The 26,603-nt window shown below is 46.5% G+C and overlaps 1 protein-coding gene across 8 annotated transcripts in view; it reads left to right on the forward strand.

Annotated features, from left to right (window-relative positions):
- Window positions 1-26,603, forward strand: part of LOC105489374 (zinc finger and BTB domain containing 7C) — a 383,672-nt gene that overhangs the window by 105,784 nt on the left and 251,285 nt on the right. The window contains exon 3 of one of the 8 annotated variants that reach the window (XM_011754128.3): window positions 26,196-26,294. The exons of the other annotated variants lie outside the window; for them this stretch is intronic. The gene's annotated coding sequence lies outside the window, so the exon portion shown is untranslated. The remainder of the gene's footprint in view (window positions 1-26,195; window positions 26,295-26,603) is intronic. 8 annotated transcript variants of the gene reach the window in all.

Below are 26,603 nucleotides of genomic sequence, written 5' to 3' on the forward strand. Positions count from 1 at the left end.
TGGTAGATGCTCAGCAGATATCCAGTGATTATGCAGAGTTTGTTCATAAAGCTATGGTCTGGGCAGTATTTCCCAGGAGAGACCTTTAGCTTGCTTGCAGCGAAGCCCAGTTCCGGGTCCCTGAGCAGAACCATCATGGGGACCTGACAGTCCCGTGTAAATCACAGATTCCTACTCGCTGTTTAACCTTTTGTTTTGGAACCATAGCTCTGGCCTCTTCAGATGGTCTCAGGTATGGATGGCCAGGTCACCCAGCAACAGCTGCGCAGATAATTACACGGGTTTCAAATTGTTCCCCACTTTATGTCCTCAAAGCAATTTCAGAATCAATTTGAGGTTTGACAGGGAACAGTGGAGGTCTCGCAGGCCTGGGATGGCGTGCTGAGCCTGCTTAACGCTCGTTATAATTCCAGTGGCAGGCCCCGCGCACCTGGGGAGCACGGGCGCTGTCCTCTCTTGCAACTCACGAAGAAAATCAATCAATCAATCAATCAATGAGAGCACAGCTAATTAAAGGTAACAAAGGCTGTAGGCACCTCAGCCGTCCCTGCAGAGTCAGGCCTGTACAGCAGTAGTAGGAAAACCAGGCTGTCTCAAACAGAATTAAAATGAAGTCAAGGTGTCAGAAATCAAATCTAGCAAGACTTTTTTTTTTTTTTTTTTTTTTTTTTTTTTTTTTTTGAGATGGAGTCTCGCTCCCGTTGCACAAGCTGGAGTGCAGTGGCGTGGTCTTGGCTCACTGCAACCTCCACCTCCTGGGTTCAAGAGATTCTCCTTCCTCAGCCTCCTGAGCAGCTGGGATTACAGGCATGTGCCACCATGGACAGCTAAGTTTTGTTTTGTTTTGTTTTGTTTTTTTGAGATGGAGTCTCGCTGTGTCACCCAGGCTGGAGTGCAATGGTGCGGTCTTGGCTCACTGCAACCTCCGCCTCCTGGGTTCAAGCGATTCTCCTGCGTCAGCCTCCCGAGTAGCTGGGATTACAGTTACCCACCACCATGCCTGGCTAATTTTTGTATTTTTAGTAGAGACGGGGTTTTGCTATGTTGTCCAGGCTCGTCTCGAACTCCTGACCACAGGTGATCCCCCCACCTCGGCCTCCCAGAGTGCTGGGATTACAGCGATGAGCCACCACTCCCGGCCAAGACTATCTTTTTAAACAACAGGTGTGTACCCCACACTGGTGTGAGGAACGCCTTTCTAGGAGCAGTCTTGAAATGGATTTAGACGGTTACTCTGGTCTCAGTAGAGTAATATGACTGGAAAAAGCACTTGAGACTACTCCTGTTTTGTGATTGGGGGTACAGCAGGCCCAAGGTACCCCTCATAAACTGGATCAGAACATTAGAAGCAGGCAGCTGGGCTTGTGCTCTGTGCGTGGGGCCCCTGCACATAGAGAGGCCATGGAGTGTGATGGTTGAGGTGTGGACTCTGGCCCAGATCCCCTGGGTTCATTCCTGGCTTTGTCACCCACTTGCCAGGGGACCCTGGGCTGGTCGCTGCAAGGTCTTCATCTGCAAGATGGGGGTGATCATAGCTCCCACCTCTGGAATCTTTGGAAGATTACATGAGTTAGCACTTGTTAAAGGCTTAGAACAGCACCTGGCACAGGGTAAAGCCTTGCTACTCTTATCACAGAACCATTTCCCTAACAAGGGAACTGGTAAAACTGTCCTTGACTTTGCAAGAAGTGAGATAAGTTTATTTTTGTTTTCACTTTGAAAAGGGGATATGGAGACCCAGAGGGGTGAGTTAACCTAAGTTCACAGAGCAAAGTGGAAGCGGAGCCAAGCCTGGAGTCAAGGCCCCATCACTGCTTGGACCAACTTCCATCTGAGTAGTGGAGCTTATCCTTGGCCTACCTGGCCTCTGCCCAGCTTATTGCTCCCCTCCACCCAGGCAGGTTCCAACCTTCTAAGCTTTGCTCGGACGTCTTCTACCCCACCTCTATTCTTATGGCCATGATAAACTCAAAGCCTCATCTTTTGTGGAGTAGTTTGTATTTGACAGTGTTAACACCTTATGCTAAAGGAATGAACTTGTAGTATCAGGAACCTGCTCACAAGTTGGGGAGGTATCTGTGGAGGCAGAGAAAGTCCTAGGGCCTTGCGGTCATACCATATAGCATTTGGCCTACTTCCCACTGACCTTGTCTTTTAGATTCTGGAGATAAAAAGGAGCCCCTGATTCTCATCAGAGGGAGGTTGGGGAGCCTTGGTGATTCTCGGGGACCACTACCTGCTTTGGCTCTTTGCCTTTTGTTTTGGGAACCTTTGACTGTTACGACTGGCTTACCTTCTGCTCCTCCACTCTTATGAGAGATCAAGTCAAGGGGTGAGACTGAAACAGTGAAGTCATTGGCTATTGAGGTGCACAGAAGTCAAGAAATTCCAAGCTGTGTCCTTCACAGCAGGTGCAAATTGGTCTTCTTGCACGGGTGCACATTAAGCACTCCCAGTAATAGGGAAGGGAGGGAGGGGAGACAGAAGCTTTGGCAGCCTGACCTGCTGGAACTGCTGGTCCAATGCTGCCTCCATCCTCCCCTGTCTTGCATCATTCCTAGCACTGTGAACACTGATGGGACTAAAAGCTTCAAAAACCAGAGACTGCAGTTGGATTGTGGGCCCTGGGGTTGCAAAATGGGGCTGGTTCCTGATGACCTTGAGCCAGCGGATGCAGCAGCACAGAACTGCAAAGAAATGGTTTCTAGACACCTGCCAGCTCCTGGTTTTCCCAGGACTTGCTTAGCTACTGGCAAGACTGGAGTCAACTATGGACGATGGTTTTTGAGGGAAAGGCCTTTGTGGAGGGATGTTGTGAGAACCCACATGAGAGGTTCCGGTTCAGACTGGAATATCTAACTCCAGCCAATCTGTGCCGGTTCACCACATAGAGCGTGGACATCGATCTGGCCTGACTTAGCTAGCTCTCTATCGAACATGCTGTGCAATGAGAAAAATTATTTTGCCTGCTGGTGTTAGTGTTCTCTGAGGGGAGGAACTGCTTTCGTTTAACAACTACCTTGATAGGTCATTTGGGTGAGAAATGAGGCCTTGAGGGCATGAGTAGAAAGAGAAAAAAATATTTATATATAGAGAGAGCTCTTCTGTGTAAATCTGTACAGGAATTGCGGTAAAAAGGGAGAGAAGGTGGACTCGGTTGAAGGCTGGGATTGAGTTAGTGGAAATGGCCAAGGGAAGTCAAGGATCAGGAGCTGTCAGCTCTTCAGTTTAAAGTTCCTGACAGCCCTGTCCTCTCCTGAAGCTGGACTCCAGGGGCGTCCACTCTCCTCACTGGCCTGTGTGCCCCTTGCTGGGGGACGAGGAGGAACCTAGGAGAAGGGATTGGGGCTTCTGCACAGGGGATTACAGGACAGAGTTAAAAGGGCAGCGTCAACTCCTGGGGAAGGGAAGGGGAATCCTGCAGAAGCCAGAGGTAATGAGAAATACACCCCATCGAGAATTTGCAGACATCGTGGGGCTGGGTATGGACTTTCCTAAAAGCCGGGGGGTGGCAGTTGTTACCCATCTTCTAGGTGGGAAAGGAGCTGGTTTCCAGACGCTTCCTGAAGACTCTCACCTTTATGCCCCTGAGATCTGTCCATCAGAGCACTGCTCTAGCTGACCCAGCCTGCTGGCTGGTCTCCAGGCTGGGCTGTGGCCTTCCTTGCCCTGGGGAGCTATGGTGAGAACCTCTGCTTGCTGCCTCATCCCCAGTTCCTTCAAGGCAGCAAAGAATTTGCAATTAAAAGTGGAGACGCACCAAGAAAAGTCAATACAATCTGATATCTGCAGAGAACCCCCAATGCCTCTCATCCAGCTGTGCTTCTCTTTAGTCATTTTCGGTAGTGTCCATGACAGACAGCCACTAGCCTTGCTTAAATATTCCCAGTGTCCATAGGCTCACTATGTTGGCTAGTGACAATGCCACTTACATAACTCAGCTGGGAGGTTGTTTGTGAGATGGAGCCACAGTCTGCACCCACTCCCCCAATGCTCCCTGAGCCCCCTGCTCAGCTACTTACCATGGCTTTTTATTTATTTTTTATTCTTACTTATTTATGTTTTTGAGATGGAGTCTCACTCTGTTGCCCAGGCTGGAGTGCACTGGTGCAATCTTGGCTCACTGCATCCTCTGCCTCCTGGATTCAAGCAATTCTCCTGCCTCAGCCTCCCAAGAAGCTGGGATTACAGGCATGTGCCACCACACCTGGCTCATTTTTTGTTTTTTTTGTAGAGACAGGGTTTCACCATGTTGACCAGCCTGGTCTCGAACTCCTGACCTCAGATGATCCCCCCGCCTCAGCCTCCCAAAGTGCTGGGATTACAGACCATGCCTTTTTACTCTGGCTCCTTTTTCCTGCACAACAAATAGCCCTCCTGGAGTGCCTGTGGCCACTTTTCTTATCCTTTGAGCGCTCTTCTGGCTGAACATCTCCTGTCCGTCTCACATCTTCTCATCTGTCATGGGTACCTGGGTGCCCAACGACAGACTGGTAATGGCATTCCTCACTCATGAATAGTAACTCAACCCTACTGAGTCCTCAGAGGGCATTTTCAGTGGGTGGTCAAATAGGCAGTGTCTTTTATTTTCTGAAAACCTCCTAAAAGCCAGGCACAGCTGTGTTTCCCACATCCTCTTGGAGGTACATTCTCAGCCCAGGAAGGCCCTTGCTTTGCAGCGAAGCTGTCCTGTGGGCTCCTGATGCACTCTGCCCTGGCAGTGTCCCTCTCATCCCCTTGCTGTGCTCCTGGACAGCCCTGCTTGTCGGCTGCCTCACAGCCATCTTCTAGGCATGTCTGTTTGTGGGCAGGGCAGCCACTGCCTACTTGTGGAGGTTTGAAAGGAACAGGGGCTGGCCTCTTCTGCCTTTCTTCCCAGCATTTTTTTGCCACCCATTTCCTGTCTGTGTGTCTTTTGTCACTTGCACCTCCTCCTGGCCCCACCCCGTTAGCCCTTCCTCGTCTAGGGAGACTCCCTGCTTGGCATCTGTAGTGAGAATAAAAAACCCACCTGACTGGAGCCAAGGGACTTCGCCAGCTGTGTGGGCTCAGGACCTGTTTCCTTAGCTGCAAAATGAGGGTGGAATCGGATGCCCAGCTCCGTCAACATATGGCTTCTACTTTGGACAGCAACTTCTGTTTTCCTATTCCAGAGACTGCAGACTCCTGCTAGTAAAGCTCTGTTTCACGAGGGAGACTGCATTCACAACTCATCTGCCTGGGGGAGATGACTGATGCACCCTGGAACTCATGAGAAACCTAGCCCAGTGTTCCTACCTCTGGCTTCACCTTCAGATCACTTAGGCAGCTTTGAAAATATACTCAGGCTTGCACCCCCCCTCCGAGGGAGTCTGATTCCGGTGGATCTGGGTGGGGCTCAGGCATCTTTATGACGCTGATACAGAGTGAAGTTAGAACCTCTGCTCCAGGACCACCGGCTTTGCTACTTGAAGTGTGGTTCTCAATGTGGTAACAGCAGAAATGCAGAATCTTAGGCTTCACCCCAGTCCTCCCAACTAAAGTGTGCATACTAACAAGGCCCCAGGAGATTCCTATGCCGTCTAACATTTGGTGAGCACTGCTTTCGCCCTGTAAGTGATCTTTGAGGATTCCCTTAGCCTATACTATCTGTTTTTCATAAGCAACCACAAATCCATTTTGGGTATAAATTTGGCATAAAAAATTGTATCCAATGTCAGATGATATTAACATGCAGGAAAATAGACATCACATCTACGCAGGAGCCATTTTCACTTCACTTCCGTGAGCTCTCTCTCCCCACAGGGCCTTTGCACGTGCTGCGCTCTGCCTGGCATATTCCCATCCTCCTTCAACCTCCTCATCCTCCCTTTCCCCTGGCTGTTTCACCCACAGCTGGATTGGCCTCTGGGAACTGGTTTTTGTCCAGTCTGCATCCTTTGCCACTCTCATCTCCCATCCACAACTCCCTGTGTCTCCCATTCCTTGGCCCAGGTGAGGTGGGGGCAAGAACCAGGTTGAGTTATGAGGAGATCTGACTGCAAAATTCACTTTCTCTCTTCACTTCCTTTGTTACTTCCCTTCGTTTTCCTCAAGTTTATGCAAGAAGAGGCCAAGAGTATACCTTTTCTGTCCACCCCTTGGTGGATGTTGTGATCAAATGGAGAGACACACGCCTTCTACAGTATGAAGAATCCACAGAATGTCATGATGGTTCTGGAGGCAGGAGAGGGAGCTGCGAGGATGTCATGGGTATGAGGACAGCGTGGCCCTCTTGCCCAGTAACTGTGGAGATGGGTTTTTTTTCCCTGCATGAGTGCTGAGCATTAAATGTGTAGAAAGAGTCACAGCTCTCAGACCCGGGAGTACCTTTCCCTCTCCTCCAGGCCCCTCCCTCTGATTCCCATTACCAAGTGACACCCTCCCATCTCACTATTTTCTGCTCCTGATGCTGCCCTGGGTCCCCAGCTTCTACCCCATTAGGGTTGGGACCTCTGGGAGTGCCTCTTTGAGGTAGGACAGGACTGGGCGTTCGTGTCTGTGCCTTAGAGGAGAATATGGTGAGGCTATGTAGGGGGGCCTGGAAGACCTCTGTGCAGCCAACCACTGCCTAATTCTGAACTCCCTGGACAGGTGACAAAGACAGATGTGATGCACACATGCCCTGGATTGCTGCTGTGCTCTGCTGTTCTTCATTCCATAGGTAGCTTCTGATGAGAGCCCAAGTGCTCCAGGATGGATCTGCAGAGTCCAGAGGAGACTGCGGACCAGGTTACAAGCAGAGAAGGGGGCCAGAGCAGGGCCAGACACTGGCCTACCCTGCTGAGGGAGACTAAACCCCAGAGGGCTCCGGTGGGGTCAGCCTGCTGGGCACCCTGAGCCACTGGCCACCGGGCTCCTGTCTCAGTTGCCTTGGTTGGAAATGTTGAATGTGGGGCTGGGACAATCGCCAAAGTGCCTGAGTGGTAAGGATGTGGCATTGATCTGGGCCATCAACAGGGCGGGGATACTGTGGGGACAGAGCACCTGGGTAGAATGCCAAGAAGCATGGCTGGATGTGTCCCTGTGTGGAGGTGGGTGTCAAGATGGGGCAGCCTTAAACAGCCAGCTATAGCACTGGATGGCCTCCAGAGCCCAGCCCACCCCATGGGTGCCCACAGTCATCTCCTCTGACCAGAAGAGGCCTGTGCCCTCAAAGGGAAGGACAGGGGGCAAGTTTGTCCCCAGGAGGATGGATAAGGCAGCCATCAACTCACACTTTTTTTTTTTTTTTTTTTTTTGAGACAGAGTCTCGCTCTGTTGCCCAGGCTGGAGTGCAGTGGCTCGATCTTGGCTCACTGCAACCTCCACTTGCAGGGTTCAAGTAATTATTCTCCTGCTGCAGCCTCCTGAGTAGCTGGGACGACAGGCATGTGTCACCATGCCCGGCTCATTTTTTTGTATTTTTAGTAGAGACGGGGGTTTCACTGTGTTGTCTAGGCTGGTCTCAAACTCCTGACCTTGTGATCCACGCACCTCAGCCTCCCAAAATGCTGGGATTACAGGAGTGAGCCACCATGCCTGGCCTCAACTCACAGTTTTACCTTGATATTAGGACACTCAGTGACTGCACAGAAGAGAGGTGGAGTTTGCATTTCGTAGCTATCGTAGGCATATAATGTGTGACACAGGCCATACCCAAATGAAGGCACACATTTTCATAGAGGACCACCTCAGAGGCAGCAAAAAGCCTGACCCAACCCAAGCAACATTTTATCCTCTTAATGAGCGTGTAAACAGAAGGAGAATTCATGAAGTTCATGTTTCTGCCTTCCTGCAGGGACATTAGCAGGCATTGATTTTTAACCGTGACGTATGGCACTTCTGACTGAAGGGGACAATGCCATTTGGGAGTCTGTGAGGTTTAAGACATTCTGCAGTTGCCCGGCACTGCAGTGCTGCCAAGCCCTGCTCTAATAGCACCTAATTTGTTAGGGTAACAGGGAAATGGCTGTGATTGCCTGCCATATTCCAGATGAACAAGGCAGCACATCCCACCCAGCACTGCTTCCCTTTGGGTGGAAGTAGAATGGGGGAGAGAGAGGGACAAGTAGAAAAGTCAGAGGCAATGAACAGCCAATGCATGATAGGGCCTCTCTCCAGGGAAAGGCAGTGGGGAGTGGGACCAGAAAGGGACCCTCAGGGACCTCTATCATGTCTATAAGAGTCTATACAAACAAAATCCAAAGGCAAACAGCATAATACTAAGATATGATGATGCTGGGTGGGGTTCGAGGATGTTTGTTATATAAGTCGCTATATGTCAATACTTCTGAAATATTTTATAATTAAACAACAATGTAAAAAAAAAAAATCCAAGGTCCAGGGCATCTTGGGTAGTAAGCTACTCTTTGTGTAGGAGAGAGAGCACTCTTGAACATGCGGTCATACATGCTGTGTGTCTCTAGACCAGCGGCCCCTAACCTTTTTGGCACCAGGGACTGGTTTCATGGAAGACAAATTTTCCACAGATGGGGTGGGGTGGGGGAAACTGTTCTACCTCAGATCAACAGGCATTAGTTAGATTCTCAGCTGGGACTACAGGTGTGTGTCACCATGCCCGGCTAATTTTTGTATTTTTAGTAGAGACGAGGCTTGGCCATGTTGCCCAGGCTGGTCTCAAACTCCTGGACTCAAGCAGTCTGCTCACATGCATGGTTCACAATAGAGTTCGTGCTCCTGTGAGACTCTCGTGGCTCTGCTGATCTGAAAGGAGGTGGAACTCAGGCAGTAATGCTGGCTCCACCCTCTGCTCACCTCTTGCTGTGTGGCCTGGTACCCAACAGGCCACAGGCCACTACCAGACTGTGGCCCCGGCGACTGGGGACCCCTGCTCTAGACAGACTCATAGGACATGGGTGTCACAGGACACAGCATTGGGAGAGCACCCGAGACTCAGGAATGTGCTGCAGGAGAGAAGCTTCTTTTCACTATATGGCCTTGAAGGCTTTTGGGATGCTCCACTGTGTGCCTGTATTACCTAATTTTTAAAAATAATGTAATTAGTTTCCAAGACTTCAAAAAAGACAAATAGAGATGGGAGAGGAAAACAAAAGGAGACACCTTAAAGGAAAATAAAAAAGGAGACGAGGAGAGCAGAGCCTCTTGAAATGCTAGGACTCAGCCTTGGGCTTGGTGCTGAGGGTTAGCAGGGACCACTAGAGTCTCCCGAGTGAGGAGCCCTTTCTGAGAGCAGCTTTCTGAGGGCGCAGAAAGGGAGCCTAGAGGAGGAGGCTGCCACCCTGCCTGGCACAGGGTTCCATGGGAAGCCCCCTCCCTATCCTGCATGGGGAGCAGCACAGGCCTGCCTGGCAGCCATCCAGGGGGCCTGAGCAGGTCGTGGGGGTGGTGAGAGGTTGGGCAGGTGCTGTGACCAAGGCGCATGGGAATGGCAGGTGGTTGGCGAGGCCAGGCCAGAGGCCGTCTTCAGGGGGAGGTGCAGCCCCAGGAGGGAACTCTCTGGCCTGGAGGTAGCTCCCCTGTTGGACACTGACTGTGAGGTACCAGTGGAAGGGAGGGATTTATGCTATGGAGATGACCGAGCCTGGGATCCCAGCCAGTCTATAATTGGGCCAACGTAAAACTCTGTCCTAGGATCGTTCAGATACTTGGAAAACCTGTCTTTGTGACTTTGGGATGGGTCCCCCACCTGATCCCTATCTTCCCCCTCTACCCTCCCACCCACCTACCTGCGACTGCCCCCCTCCCGCTGCTGCTGGGCTGAGGGAGGAGGAGAAGCCAATACGGAAGCGAGGGGCTCTTTCAGCTGTGTTGGCTCAGGCCTGCCGCCTAGAGTTTCAGCTCCTTGTGAATTTCTAGCTGCTCTAGGCCTCTGAAACCATTTCAGCTCCAAAGTGAGCCAGGCTGGTAGAATGAGCTTTGTAAAGTTTTGTTGAGTTGAATTTGACCACCGAGAGCTGCTTGTGTGTGGCAGCGGGTGGGTCGATTGTGCTGATTTCCTCAGCTAAAAAGAAATCTTAGCCTGAGTCCTCTTGGGCTTGGGTCCTGGAAGGTCATTCGCTCTGGGGCTGCCAGGGAAGGGAGAGGCTTCTAGCGCCCAACACCATTGGATCCCACCTTCCTCACATGACCCAGAGGAAGCATTCTGGAAGGTGCACCTGACGAAGAGGCCACCAGAGACCGCTACTTCCACCTCCACAAAATCATGCTGAATAAGCTAGAAACATCATCTGTGTAAGCCACAGGGAACGGTGTTAGAGATATCTGGAGCCTCAGTTCTGAAATGTGGGCCCTGGGCCACAGCAGCATTACCTGGGGACTTGTCAGAATGCATATTCCCAGGCCCACCGTGGACCTACTGAAGACTCTGGGGCATGGCTGTTTAATAAGATGTTACTTGCAGGCGATGGTGATGTGTACAGAAATTGAGGCCTGGGCTTCTCCCCTGTGGAGGAGAAAGAGACAGGCAAGTGTAGTCAGAGAGCTTCCTGAGTGGCACTGACTTTCATGCCCAGGCCTGGTGTGTGCCCTCTCATCTCCTATTTTTCAAGCAGAAGCAGGATGCCCCAAGCAGGGAAATACTCTCTCCAGTGTGCTGTAGCCAGCTTGCAGTAGGCAGAAATCAGGGCTCATGGTTCCTAATTCCTATTCAGTTGCTGAAGTTGTGTAAATGAAAAAGAGGAGGCCGAGTGGCAGGGCAGCAGATGCAGGGAAAGTACAGATTGAAATTTTGGGAAATAATAACTCACTTAGTTGACTCGTGGAGCCAAGATAGCCTTTTCTCTCACAGCCTTGGGGCTGCGTGAGACCAGCTGGAATAACTGTCCTGCTGGTGCTGGGGGAGGGGTGAAGCCCTCTGTGTGGGGACAAGCAGTGACCAGGAAGGGAGGGGTGAGGGGCAGGTCAACAGCAGGCGTGCCCTGATGTGGGGACCTTACCATGTGAGTGGAAGGCAGCTGAGTGCCAGGTCCATCTCAGCTGCTAGAGAGCCTGGCAAATCCTCACAAATGGTCTCACTCTGGGCTGCACCCAGCATTGCAGGAGCGGCAGGGACAGCTGGGAATTGCACTTCCTTCCCAGCACTGGCACCAGAGGAGCTGGCCTGGGGCACCTGTCAAGGGGATCAACATTTGGAGGCTTGTGTTATAATGGGAGCCAAGCTAGAAACAGAACAGAACTCACCTAGGAACAGGGCCTGGGAGTGGGGGTGGGGGTGTGCAGGATTAATTTAATTAAGCCCTGCTTTGGGGACCAGGCTAAATTTAGCAGCTGCTTCGGCTGCTGGTTCGACGCCTTTCCCACAACTCCCTCCCATCTGCCCATTGTGCCTTCCGCAGGTGATTAATTTCAAATTCCAGGCTGGCAATGTGCACACACACCTGCTGATTGCCTAGTCCCCTCTTCAAGCCTCTGCTAATGTGCTCTCCAGGCTCCCAGGGGAAGGTGCATGCTGAACCACGCCAGCAGCTTGCTTGCCCTTCCCCAGGGAGGTAAACACTGCGTTCGTGCTAATGACTCCCATGGTGGCCATAGCAGGCCCAGGCCCAAGCTGCAGCACCTCATCCAGGAAACACGGCCACAGCGGGCCTGATCTCCAGCTTGTTTCATTTCATTGTTCTAGGTGAAATTTAAACAAAAGGTTGAAAGGCCGGGCATGGTGGCTCATGCTGGTAATACCTGCACTTTGAGAGGCTGAGGCTGGAGGATTGCTTGAGGCCAGGAATTTGAGACCAACCTGGCCAATATACAAGATCATATCTTTATTTATAATTTTTTTTCTTAAAGGTTGAAAGGTGTGCTAATGTTCTGGACTGAAGTGACTGAGACTACTAGACTTTAACCCTGAGCCTCATAGGGATGAGGGGAGAGGATTCTCTTACCCCCATTTTTGGTCCAATTCTTCACTCTTCTCCTTTGATGATTCATACTTGGTCTGTTCAATCTTTGGACTGCTTTTTTTCTAATTACCATCTCGCCTATTGGGGGGGCCATTTTGAAGTTTATTAGTATCTCCCCCAGATTTAAACTGTGTCAAAAAGAGAAGGGAATTGGGTGGGAGATGCTGCAAACAATACTAAATGCCAGATGATGATTTATGGGTGCCATGGTCTGAATGTTTGAATGTTTGTGTCCCCTCAAAATTCGTACGTTGAAACCCTAATTCCTAATGTGATGATATTTGGGGGTGGAGCCTTTGAGAGGTGAATAGAGTCAGATGAGGTCATTAGGGTAGGGTCCTCATGAATGTCCTTGTAAAAAGAGGAACGGACTGGAGACACCTCTTTGTGTGCCTGCAGTTAGGAAGGCCAAGTGAGGACATGAGCAGGAACAGAAATCAGCCAGCACCTTGATCCTGGGCTTCGCGGCCTTCAGAACTGGGAGCAATACATTTCTATTTTTGAAGCCACCCAGTCTATGGTATTTTTGTTATGGCAGCCCACACGGACTAAGACAGTGGTTTAGAGCACTCGTTTATCAAATGTTTATTGAGTATTTCCGGTGGGCTGGACATTGTGCCAATGCAGAAGCTGTAATGCTGAGTGAGACACAGTTCCTGTCTCAAGGAGCTGATCTTCTAACGGAGTGAGACACAAGCAAAGCTGACCATGGCAGGGACGGGGGTGTCAGGGTGTCATCATAGTGCATAGCCCCACTGAGTGAGGGCTCAGTGAATAGCAACAGCAGTAATAGTAGTAGATTTCAATGCTTTATGCTGAGAACTGGGCTCAGTGGGTGAGAGCATGAAGGAGCTTTCTTTTTCTCACCTTGCTCTTTTCCACACCACTTCATGGACTCCTTTCCAGCTCCTGAATCAAATCTAGCTTTTCTTGTCACACCCAGGTATTGAGGAATGGCTTTGTTTTTAGGTATTGAAAGCCTAGCCCAGTTTAAAGCTTGATCTTCAGTCTTTCATCCAGCTTTCAGTTTCTGCCTCCTTCTCAACCCCAGGTCCCTGCTCAGGTTTGCTACCTGCAGCAGACGAGCATGGGGCATAGACGGCATCTCTTCTCCCTGCTTGCCCCATCCTGCTCTCTTGCCAGCTGCTGCTTCTGGCCTCTCCAGGGACAGGCGCAGGAGCAGGGAGTTAGTGGTCCAGTGCTTTAGTGGTTCTGGGCACCTTGGAGGTCAGAGAGGCCATGAGTCCTAGTGAAAAGCTCTGGAGTCACACAGGCCTAAGCTCGAACCTCACTCTATCCTTAGTAGTGGTAGGACTTTGGGCAAGTGGCTTAACCTCTTGGTTCCTCAGTTGTCCCCACTATAGAATGGAATGGAATGATTGCACTTGCTTTAATGAGAAATTATGGACATTCTTGATAATGTATGTACAGTGCCAAAATGTAAGTACTTAAGAGATGGTAGCAGTCTTTTTTTTTTTTTTTTTTTTTTTTTTTTTTTTGAGACGGAGTCTCGCTCTGTTGCCCAGGCTGGAGTGCTGTGGCCAGATCTCAGCTCACTGCAAGCTCCGCCTCCCGGGTTCCCGCCATTCTCCTGCCTCAGCCTTCCAAGTAGCTGGGACTACAGGCGCCCGCCACCTCGCCCGGCTAGTTTTTTGTATTTTTTAGTAGAGACGGGGTTTCACCATGTTAGCCAGGATGGTCTCGATCTCCTGACCTCGTGATCCGCCCGTCTCGGCCTCCCAAAGTGCTGGGATTACAGGCTTGAGCCACCGCGCCCGGCCGGTAGCAGTCTTTTTTTTTTTTTTTAGATGGAGTCTCCCTCTGTCACTGAGACTGGAGTGCAGTGGTGGGATCTCAGCTCACTGCAACCTCCGCCTCCTGGATTCAAGTGATTCTCCTGCCTCAGCCTCCCGAGTAGCTGGGATTACAGGCACCCACCACCATGCCCAGCTAATTTTTGTAATTATAGTAGAGATGGGGTTTCACCATGTTGGCCAGGCTGGCCTTGAACTCCTGACCTCAGGTGATCTGCCTGCCTCTGCCTCCCGAAGTGCTGGGATTCCAGGCGTGAGCCACCACGCCCAGCCAATGCTAGCAATTTTTAAGAGGCTGAGTCCCCTATTGGAGTCTCTCCTAGCAGAGGTCTGGTGTTCTACATAGTATGAGTTAGCCCTGCCTCCGAACTCCAGAAAGCTTGGCCAATCCCCCTAACTGCTGTGTTCACTTCCCACCCAACCCCTGCCACCACCACCATGGTGACAGCACTCCTTGGTCAAGAGCACTGGGAAGTGACTGCAGTGACCATAATGGCTGTGGCTACGGTTTGGTGCAATATTTTGATTAATTACAGGTCTAGGAATATGAATGATTTTAAAGCACTTTCCAAATTGGCAGTGCCACATCAACACTAAGATGGTTTTCATAACAACCGAGTCCAGGGCTGCCTGTCCCGGTGGTTACACAGGCCTGGGCTCCCTGTGGGTTTCAAGAGCGTGGCTCTCAGATAGGTTTCTCCTTGGCTGCTTTGCTCCTTTGCTGCTGCCACCTTACCACCTTGGAGTTTCCCTTGGATTTTAATCCCCCAGGGGAGGAAACACCTTTATGGGAGTAGTTTTTGTTGCTGCTTCATTGAATCCAGGCCAGCTAGGTAGAGGAAGATCCGGCTGTCATTCCTTTTCTATCCCCAGAGGTGGTTCCCAAACGTCCCCCTTCACCACCACCCTCCCTGGAACCACAAACTCAAGATGAGAGGCCTGGGATGGGAAGTCCATCGCCGTAAACATTTGGCTGCTTCATGGATAAAGGCTGCTGAGAAGCTGCTCACAAGTGAGATGCTCTGCAGCCAGCCCTCTGCTTACAGTGGCGGTGCATTCTTACCAAGATGACAGTGCATTTGAAGGATGATGTCCCCAAAGCAGAAAGTTCTGTGGTGCCTAAGGTAGAGTTGGGGCTAGGTGATGATACCAGGCACCCAACTCTTTTCACTTTCCAAACTTTTAAATATGACTTCAGGAGCCTCTGATCTTACAGGGTCTAGAGAATGTTCTTTCCACAAATCCTAGTAAGAGATTACTACTTGATATATTGGCTTGGGGCCAGGAATTGACTTTCAGTCACTGTCTCCAGAGCACATAGCACCTAGGTGGAAGAGGAGGAGGGCACTCTTGGACTAGGAAGGTGGAAGGAGGGGTGGTTTTGCCTGGGGTGTCCTGGCTACAGCCACCTAAGCATAGTGGGAGGGTGTCTGGCCAGCCAAATTCCCCCAAAGTGAGATGGCGAGGCTTTGCCGGGAAGAGGATGCAGGCCCAGGGGACGGGCGCCTGTGGCACAGAGCTGACTAATGGTCCAGCTCCAACAATAGATCCTGTTGCCTGCCCAGGGAAGGGAGCAGAGTCTGTCCCCAACCCCCACACTCTTAATGACCCTCAAAAACACCACAGGGGAGCAGTTCTGCTCAGCTCCCCAGGATAATTAGGGTCTGCCCTGCAGCAAGCGAATCAAGGAGCAGGGCACGTCTGCCCCTGGCACTGCAGCTACCTGGCTGGAAAGCTGCAAACCTCTTCACCTTACAGAAACCATTGCCCACCCTCTCCCCTCACAGAGTCCTGCTACCCCTCAGGAGTTTGGGCAGCCCTGAAAGGGAGCCCTCCTAGTACGGCTGGGACTGGGACTGGGAAGGAGGTTGGACTGAGGGTGGGGCACTTTGGCTTTTGGACCTTGGAGCTAACAGCCCCAGCCAGAACCTACAGGCATGGCCTGGAGTAACAGGAGCCATCTGTGGTCCTGTGGGTGGTTTAAGTCTTCTTCCTTCCCTTTGTAAAAAATATTAGTAGCTATCATTTATTGAACATGCACTAGGTGCTAAATGCTCTGCATGAATTATCTCTTTGAAAGTACACAAGAACCCTATAAAGAAGGTGCTAGCATAACTATTGTAATCTCCATTTTAACAAGTGTGGAAACTGAGCCTTAGCAAGATTAATCAGGAATAACAGTTACACATTTTACCAGGTGTCTCCCTTACCCTCTTATGAGATGACTATATGATTAGTCTCTTTTAATTCATTATGGTGGTGAATTACACTGGCAGATTTTCCAATGTTAAGCCATTTTCTTCCAATTCCTTAGAAAAATTCAACTTGATAATGATATATATTTTAAAAATATTTCTGTGTTTGATTTATCAATTATTTATCCGCCATTTTTGCATCTTTATTCATGAGTGAGATTGGCCTGTAATTTTCCTTCTTGAGACTTCACTGGCCTCAAGTCTTTATTCACCTTACAAAATGGGTTACCATTTTGGTCCCACCTCATGAATGACATGAATTCCCTTATAAAACTGGTCAGAGGGCTGGGCACCGTGGCTCACGCCTGTAATCCCAGCATTTAGGAGGCTGAGATTAAGTGGGACCATTTAAGTGGGACGAAAGCACTTAAAGCACCTATCCATATTGCTACATAGATATCAAATTCTTTTATTTTCACTGCTATATTGTATTTCATTGTGTGAGAATCCACATTGTATCTGTCTCGGATGGTAACTGCTATGATGACTAACATGCACCCTTCTAGGACTTTTCAGAGTGTAGAGTGCTAACCATTACACCATGGAACCATCACCTTCTAGGACTCAGGCATGTACCTGGGTCCATACAAAGTTCCATGTCTATGTGTGGTTGTATGTGCCCTAGATTGTAAGATCCATGGGGGTAAAAATTATTTTTATCTTTTGACCCCTGTTGTATCCCCAGCACTAAAGCATACCCGGCACATAATAAATAATAAATATGTAATTGTGTATTTACATATATATTCATAATAAATAATAAATACATAATTGTGTATTTACATATATATTCATAATAAATACATAATTATGTAGTTACATATATTCAATATAGATTTATTATGTATACATATTATATGTACATAATATGTACATATATGAATATATATTATATATAAAATATATATTATATATACATATGTGTATATATAATATATACATACAGTGTATATATAATATATAATATATACAATACATAATATATGTAAATATATTTATATGTACATATATTACATATATGTATATATAATATACATATATTCATTCAATACATAATAAATATATATTGAATGAATATATGTAAATACACAATTATGTTTTGTGGCATTAAAAAATCATATAGTGTTTATTTTTGGTAGATGTTTGGTTTTCTTTGCTTAACCTAATTCCTTTCCATGTCAGTACATATAGATCTGCCTCATTATTTGTCATTGCTGCATAATATTCCACAGATCATCCAACCATTCTCTTGCTGATGGGCATTTAGATTGTGTCTACTTCTTTTGCTGTTACAACTCTGAGATTAATGTCCTTGAACTTGTCTCCTGGAGCATAAGTGTGAGAGACTAGATGTGAATAACATGCCTAAAAGTGAATTTGCTAAGTCTTAGAAAACATGCTATTATTATTCTTATTATTATTTAGTTTGATATTGCCCAGTTGCTCTCTAAAGATTTAAAAGGCTCATTTACTCTACTGGAAGGAGTGTGTGAGCAGCCCCATTTAGCCAATCAATGCCTGATCCTGTCTGGCGATGGGAAGTTGTTTTGCGTTGTGCATAGCCTTGCATTTCCCTGATTGGTCACTGAAGTTCAGTCAACAATTTTTACTTTTTGATTTCAGTAAATGTATATTCTTCTAGTTCTAAATATCTATTTTTGAAAGTACTTTATTAGGGTTTTTACAGGTGTATAACAATATAATTGGTTTTTATATTGATCTTTGTCTTAGTCTATTCAGGCTGCTGCAACAAAGTACCATAAACTAGGTAGTTTGTAAACAACAAAAATGTATTTCTCACACTTCTGGAGGTTGGGAAGTTTAAGATCAAGGTACCAGCAGATTCTGTGTCTGGTGAGGGCTTTCTGGTTCAGAGACAGCTCCTTCTCACTTTGTCCTCACAGAGTGGGAGAAGCCACTAAACCCCCTCTGGCCTCTTTTATTTTTTAATTCGTATTTATTTATTTATTTAGAGACGGAGTTTGGCTCTTGCTGCCTAGGCTGGAGTGCAATGGTGTGATCTTGGCTCGCTGCAACCTCCGCCTCCCAGGTTCAAGCAATTCTCCTGCCTCAGCCTCCAGAGTAGCTGGGATTACAAGCGTCTGCCACCATGACCAGCTAATTTTTTTTTTTGTACTTTCAGTAAAGATGGGATTTCACCATGTTGGCCAGGCTGGTCTCAAACTCCCGACCTTAAGTGATCCACCTGGCTCAGCCTCCCAAAGTGCTGGGATTACAGGCATGAGCCACGGTGCCCAGCCCTCTGATCAGTTTTATAAGGGAATTCATCTCATTCATGAGGGTTGTGCCTCCATGACCTAATCACTTCCCAAAGGCCCCACCTTCTAACACAATTACCTTGGGGCCCAGGATTTCACCAGATGAATTGTGAAGGGACATAAACATTTAGTCCATTGTAATATTATAACTAGCAATCTTTGTATTCTTATAAATTCTAACACATTGCTATATATTCTTTTAGATCTATATAGATTATATCATATTCGAATAATGTCAGTTTCGTTTCTTCCTTTCCAATTTTTATATTCTTTATTTCTTTTTGCCTTAATGTACTGGCTAAGGATATCCAGTACAGAGTAGAGTAGCAGAGATGGTGGACAGCCTTGTGCCATTCCTGATATTAAAGAGAATGCTTCCAGTGCATCACTGTTAAGTTTCATAGTAGCTGCAGTGGTAGATGGCCTTATCAGGTTAGGGAAGTTCCATTCAGTTCTTAGTTTGCTAGGAGCTTAATCAGGAATAACAGTTATATGTTTTATCAGGTGTCTCCCTTACCCTCTTATGAGATGACTATATGATTAGTCTCTTTTAATTCATTATGGTGGTGAATTACACTGGTAGATTTTCTAATGTTAAGCCATTTTTTTCCAATTCCTTTGAAAAATTCAACTTGATAATGATATATATTTAAAAAAATTTTTTGTGTTTGGTTTATCAATTATTTATCCGCCATTTTTGCATCTTTATTCATGAGTGAGATTGGCCTGTAATTTTCCTTCTTGAGACTTCACTGGCCTGAAGTCTTTATTCACCTTACAAAATGGGTTACCAAATAGTCTTTCATTTCTTATGCTCTAGGAAGATTATATATCAGATGAAATGGTTTACTCATTGCATGTGTGATAGAACTTTCCTGTGAAACCATTTGGGACTCTTGTTTTCACTGGAATGATTTTTAAATTACCGATTCAATGTATTTAATGATTGGAAGACTCTTCAGATTTTCTATTTGTCTTAGAGTTCACTTTTACATATTATATTCTTCCAGGAATTTGTCCATTTTATTTAAGTTTTCTAACAAATTGGCATAAAGTTAATAGAGCATATAAAAATATTTTGGCATGAAGTTTGATAGAAATTATTTTCATTTTCATTCAGTACTAAGTATTTTTAAACATCTATTATGATTTTTGTCTCTGGTGTTTTTAATTTTACAAGTATAACTTGTTTCTCTTTGTTTTCTTAGTTACCATTTGATACTGATTTCAAATTTAATTACGCTAAGATCAGAGAACATGGACTGTTTTACCCTTTGAAGTTATCTGAAACTGCTCTCTATCTTCTGGTCAGTTTTTTTTTTTTTTTTTTTTTTTTCCTGCAACCTCTGCCTTCCGAGCTCAAGGAATCTCCTACCTCAGCCTCCTAAGTAGTTGGGACTACAGGTGTGCACCACCATGCCCGGCTAATTTTGTATTTTTTGTCGAGAGAGGGGTTTGCCATGTTGCCCAGGCTGGTCTCAAGCTCCTGAGCTCAAGTGATCCACCTGCCTTAGACTCCCAAAGTACTGGGATTACAGGCACGAGTCACTGTGCCTGGCCTCTTCTGGTCAGTTTTAAAACTTGTTCTATCTGTTCTCTAATTTGAGGTGCAAGGCTAGTATTAAACACACTAATTATTCAGAGCTCAAAGTTTAAAACATATATCCTTGCTTATTGTATCTGTTTGACAAGAGTTTCTAAATTTTCCACCCTAATACTGTGTTGGCCCATTTCTCTTTGTATTTTTATCAACTTTTTCTTAACATATTTTGAGGCTATTTTATTATGAATGTATTTAGAATTATTACTGTATTTTCCTGGTGAGTTAAGTATTTCGTCATTAAGTAGTAATCTGTCCATATTTTAGAAATACTTTCAATAATATCCTTATGAGTGGCCTGTCTCTCACTTTCAATTGAACTGATGATGTTTTCTTTTACTCTCATTCTTAAAAGATGATTTTTCTGAGTTGTCAATTATTTCTATACTTTCAAAATATTTTCTGTCTTTATTACATTGTTCTACTTCTAGTTACTATGATGATTCCAGCTGACAAAGAACATACACACACACACACACACATACACCCCTTCTCTGACAAAGATGACTAGGATAACAACAATTATACCCTGATAAAATGGTATTTTGAGGCTGGACTTCAAACCAAGAGAAGGATATTGTCAGTTGCCTGAAAAGAAGAGGGACTAAAAGTCTGAGCATAGTGGGAGCTTAGGCCAAAGGTCTCACATGTATGGAGACCTGAAAACATGAATGTAGGCTGAGGTTCTAAACCCCTTAAGAGGAAGGGAGCTCATGTATGGGTTTCCTGTGTTTGGGAAGCCAATGGAATTATTCTAGGAATCATGAAGGGCACTTTCTTGTATAAAATGAGAACCATAGGCACCCTAGTTATCAGCCCAGGGAATTCACAAGGAAGCGCCATCTTCCAAGGACCAGGAGCAACAAACAAACAAAAACAAAAATAGGCCGGGCGCGGTGGCTCAAGCCTGTAATCCCAGCACTTTGGGAGGCCGAGACGGGCGGATCACGAGGTCAGGAGATCGAGACCATCCTGGCTAACACAATGAAACCCCGTCTCTACTAAAAAGTACAAAAAACTAGCCGGGCGAGGTGGCGGGCGCCTGTAGTCCCAGCTACTCGGAAGACTGAGGCAGGAGAATGGCGGGAACCCGGGAGGCGGAGCTTGCAGTGAGCTGAGATCCGGCCTCTGCACTCCAGCCTGGGCGACAGAGCGAGACTCGGCCTCAAAAAAAAAAATAAATAAATAAATAAAAAATAAAAAAATAAAAAAATAAAAAAATTGCCCATGAGAAAATGGAACCCCAAGCTGATGTCATAACCAAAACAGATAAAACTCTCCATTAAAGACTGAAACTTTTGTTGAAAAAAAATGTTTTAGGGCACAAGATCCAGGTATATGCCATTTGTAAGAATCACATACATAATTTAATTATAGACAGAAAAAGATGAAAGCTAGCTTGGCGTGATGGCTCATGCCTGTAATCCCAGCACTTTGAGAGGATGAGGAAGGAAGATTGCTTGAGCCCAAGAGCTCAAGACTAGCCTGAGCAACATAGGGAGACCTCATCTCTACAAAAAAAATTACTAAATAAAATAAAGAAGAAAAAGATGAAAGCCAAGAGTTGGAAGAGAATATACTATACAGATACCAAAACAAAGCTGGTCTTGCAATACTAATTAACAATGTAGAATGTAAGGAGGAAAGTATAAACAAACAGGATCATTGCTTAGTGATAAAAGGTGCAGTGTGCTAGGACATATAATAATCATGAATCTTTATGTGCCTAACAACATAGCTTCAAAATAAGGGAAACAGAAATGGAAAGAATTGAAAGGCACAAAAGACAAATCCACAATTACTGTAAGAGATTTTAAACATACCTTTTGTAAACAGACAGGTCAAGGAGATACAAACTAGTAAGACTATAAAAGGTTCAAACAAGACAAGTAACAAGCATGAGCCAATGGATCTATATATTACCCTGCACCCTGCAAATGGAAACTACACCTTCTTCTGTGGCATACTTTTATAGAAACTAACCATGAACAAGACCATTAAGGAAATCTCAGCAAGTATCAAAGAAACAACATCATGCAGCCCACATTATCTACCATCATGCAACCAGAATTCAATGATAAAAAGAACTTCCTCTGCCTGTATCCATTAGTCCAGTCTTATAAGATAAAGGCAGTCTTATCCATGCTGGACAAGAGCAAGGCTCAGGAGAGGGTGAGAGAACTATAAAACAGAAGGAGACTGGGGATGATGTTTCTGATGTTTTTTTCTTCTCTCTTTTTTTTTTTTTTTTTTGAGACTGAGTCTCATTCTGTCTCCTAGGCTGGAGTGCAATGGTAAGATCTTGGCTCACTGCAACCTCTGCCTCCTGGGTTCAAGCAATTCTTGTGCCTCAGCCTCCTGAATAGGTGGGATTACAGGCGTGTAACACTGTATCCAACTTTTTGTATTTTAAGTAGAGACACGGTTCTGCTGTGTTGGCCAGGTTGGTCTCGAACTCCTGTCCTCAAGTGATCCACCCACCTCAGCCTCCCAAAGTGCTGGGATTACAGGTATGAGCCACTACGCCCAACCGGATGATGTTTCTTAACAGAACTTGAGTGCATGTTATGTGCCCCTCCCTCTGTCCCTTCCTTTCCCTCTCTTTCTCAACAGGGTCTCACTCTTGTTACTCAGGCTGGAGTACAGTGGCATGATCATGACTCACTGAAGCCTTGACCTCCTGGGCTCAAGTGATCCTTCCATCTCGGCCTCCCAAGTAGCTGGGATTACAGGCATGCACTACCGTTAGGCTAATTTTTATTTTTGTAGAGACAAGATCTATATTGCCCAAGCTGGTCTCGAACTCAGCAGTCCTCCTGCTTTGGCCTCCCAAAGTGCTGGGATTACAGGCATGGGCCGCTGCACCTAGTCCCCTTTTGTTCTTCCCTTTTTTTTTTTTTTTTTCTGAGACAGAGTCTCTCTTTGTTGCCCAGGCTAGAGTGCAGTGGTGCAATCTTGGCTCATTGCAACCTCTGCCTCCCAGGTTCAAGTGATTCTCATGTCTCAGCCTCCTGAGTACCTGGGACTACAGGCGTGTACCACTATGCCTGGCTAATTTCTGTGTTTTTAGTAGAGATGGGGTTTTGTCATGTTGCCCAGGCTGGTCTTGAACTCCTGACCTCAGGTAATCTGCCCGCCTTTGCCTCCCAAAGTTCTGGGATTACAAGCGTGAGCCACTGTGCCTGGCCCCCTTTTGTTCTTGGCATGAGTGATAACATGATCGTGATATTTATACATCTTCAGAGCATGCTCAGCTGAGTCTCCTTTGCAGCTGACTACATCAGAGTGAGGTAGGCAGGAGAAGTCTTATACTTATTTTACAGATGAAGGAACTGATGAATAGAGGAGCTCACCTGCCAAGGTGCTGAAAAAGTTTCACTGGTAGAACTGAGACTCAAATTCATGTATTTTGATCTCTCATTGGTTGCTTGTCCTATTGCATCAACAGTGGGAATAATTAACACTCAACATCACGTCTGTCTAAATTATGGTTCTGAGAGGAGGCCCTAAGCCATGTCTATTACCACCCTCACTGCCTGGCAATGGAAGATTTTAGTACATGTTTGTTGAATGAATGCCAAGTTAAGTTTTTAATTTCTGCTTGGGTGTTTGCATTTATTTATTTCTTAATAACTCTTTTCTCATAGTAAAAGTGATGCCTGTTCATTGCAGGGAATTTTGAAAAAAACAAAGTAGAAAGAAGAAATTTAAATTTCACATAATCCTCTCATTAAACATTTTATAAAATGTATATAGTGGCTGCACATGTGCTCAACATTTAGGCTATTTCCAAATTTTCCCTGTTATAAATAATTCTGTGACAAGTACCACTGCACCCTCATTATTTCCTGAAGATAAATTTCTGGAACTGGAAGTAGTAGGTCAAAGAATATGAAATTTTTTAAGGTTTTGATAAATATTGCCAAATTCCCTTTCTTAAAGCTTTACTAATTTGCATTTCCCAATGTAAGAAAGTATTAATTTCTCTGCACCCTCATCAGTTTTTTCCCTTTTCCCTTTTTAAACGTTTTATTGAAATATTAGCTACATAGAAAATATACACATCATAGGCGTATGGCTCAATGAATTTTCACACATTGAATATACTCATGAGCCTAGCATCTAGATCATGACATAGAAGATTCTCAGCACCCCATAAGCCACCCTCAGGCCCCATTTCAGGCATTGGCACGTTCCCAAGTCCTGACTTTTAACATCATAGCTCAATCTTGCCTGTGTTTGAACTTTATTGACTACATAAATCACATAGTATTATCCTTCAATGTCTGCCTTATTTTACTCAACTTTAGGTCTGGGAATTCTTTCATCTTGCTATGTGTAGTTGTAGTTTGTACATTCTCATATTTGTATTGCATTTTATTGTGTGACTATACCACAATGGTCTACATCTTTTTGTAGGTGGGCATGTAGATAATTTCTAGGTTGGGACTATTAAAACCAATGCTGCCTCCTGGTAAATTATTGTAAACATTTGTGTTAGCTATATATACGTACAACTGAAATTGCCAGGTCATAACACTCAATATTTTTAATTAAAAAAAAATTACAGCCGGGCGCGATGGCTCACGCCTGTAATCCCAGCACTTTGGGAGGCTGAGGTGGGTAGATCACCTGAGGTCAGGAGTTCGAGACCAGCCTGGCCAACATGGCAAAACCCCGTCTCTATCAAAAATACAAAAATTAGCTGAGTGTGGTGGTGGGCACCTGTAGTTCCAGCTACTCAGGAGGCTGAGCCAGGAGAATGGCTTGAACCGGAAGGTGGAGGTTGCAGTGAGTGACTATCATGCCACTGCACTCCAGCCTGGGTGACAGAGCAAGACTCTGTCTCAAAAAAAAAAAAAAAAAAAAAAAGGACAAGCTGGTGCTTAAATCACGGAATAAATAGCTAATGAGGATTTTGGACCAGTTGGCTACTGAGTGTTAGTTGGGACCTGAGGCCTTTCCCTAGATTTCTCAAGTCATGCCTTGTTGGGGACTCTGGCTCCATAGGTGTGTAACCATGAGAATATATAGACGCTTGTGTCTAGGATTTATGTGTAGAAATGGAGACATTCTCAAATATATATGTAAATGTGGTCAGAGTTGGGGGTGGGGCTAGTCACAGGCTTGTGCAGATGACTGTGAGCAGGGATTAGGGGGTTCCTCTGTGGGCACCTTTTGTTCTGGGTGTGTTGATATGGGTTGGGGCAGATTGTGTAGGGCTTGAGAAGCCAGGCCAGGATGTTGGGGAGTTTATTCTGTTAGTGGTGGATTGTCATTGAAGGCTTTTTTGCAGGTTAGTGCCTTGGGGAAGCAAGTTTTTAGAAACACCAATGGGAATGTAGCCCAAATCCAACGAATGCTGGATGCAGTGGCCCTGACATAGGAACTTGGAAGTCGAGGGAGGGGCCGAGGAGTGCCCTCAGTTATGGGTGAAGCCTCAGGAGTCGGTGAAACCCTCATGCCGCAGTGTGCTGCCACTTTCTGCAGCCTCCATGGTGCCTTTCCTGCCCACCCCTCCTTCTGTGACAAACTGGCTCCACACAGCGCTCTCCAATACATGCTCCTTGGCTGTGCTTCTGCCTACAGCACTGACCACACCATATTCTAGTTGTGGAGTGAGTTCCTTGGGGCAAGAACCACATGTGTCTTATTTACCATCCTGTCTCCAGCACCTAGCACAGTGCCTGGCACATAGTAGATGCTCAATAAAAATTTGTGGAATGATGAATATTATTTTGCATCATACCTATTTCCTCTCCCTGCCAACCCCGTTTGAATGACTCCCATCTGCTCATCTTGGCTCTTACCCACTGCCTTGTGATTCCTTCATCCCCTTTCTTCAAGGCTCTTAAATCCTGCATACAGATGAAGATGTCAAGGCAAACTCAGTGCAGAGGCAGGTTCAGTGCTTCCCCTGCTCTCTGCTTCTGTGAATGTGGGGCTGATGTGTAGCCTGGACAGTCCGGGGCTCAAGAAGCCTGCTTTGGGCAGGTCCCACAAGTGAGGCTTCAGTGGGGAAGCTGCCTGAGGCTCAAGACTGGAGGTGCCTTCATTTTAGTATCAGCCAAGTGCAGGCCATTTTGGGGAGGCTGTCCCTTGTCTGACTCCTACCCTGCAAAAGGCAGGCAGTGCTAATATCAGAAGACGGAACCACCACACCAGGCCCCGTGCAGTCCTTTGTGTTCATTTTGTTTGGGTGGTTATTTCCCCACTGGAGTTTGGACATGATTCATAGTAATAAAGGCTACCACATCTTGCTGGATCTACCTGAAGCCAAATGTGAGGGGACGCCAGCCCTGCCTGAAGCTTTGTGTGGAATAAGCCTGTCCTCTTTTGCCTCCCCCCGCCCTTTTTTTTTTTTTTGCCAGGTTGACCATGAAATGACTGCAGGGAGACAGGGAGCCTGGAGCATCCAGGCAGGTAGATCTGCCAGCCTGTCACTTCAGACTGGAGAGAGACCAAGGCCTGTAAGTACTGGATGTACTGGATTTCCTTCCAGGGCATTCTGTTTTAACAGTGGAGCAGGAGCAGCTTTCTCATGGAACAGTCAGGGGTCTGTGTTCTGAGGAGCGGGGGTGCCAGGGGGACCATCTCCATGGTGCTGCCCTCTGGTTCCTGGGGTGGGCTGGTTCCATGGACTTTTTCCTTCTAAGTGTGTGTGACACAGGTGTGACAGTGTGCCCAGCATACCAATTCCCCTGCCAGGCATGTTTAAGGGCTTTGTCAGTCTCAAATCAATTTTCACTGTCTCCAGCAAGATTCTCCAATTGATGAAT

The sequence above is a fragment of the Macaca nemestrina genome, chromosome 19 (genome assembly GCF_043159975.1).
Source record: "Macaca nemestrina isolate mMacNem1 chromosome 19, mMacNem.hap1, whole genome shotgun sequence".
NCBI lineage: Eukaryota > Metazoa > Chordata > Mammalia > Primates > Cercopithecidae > Macaca > Macaca nemestrina.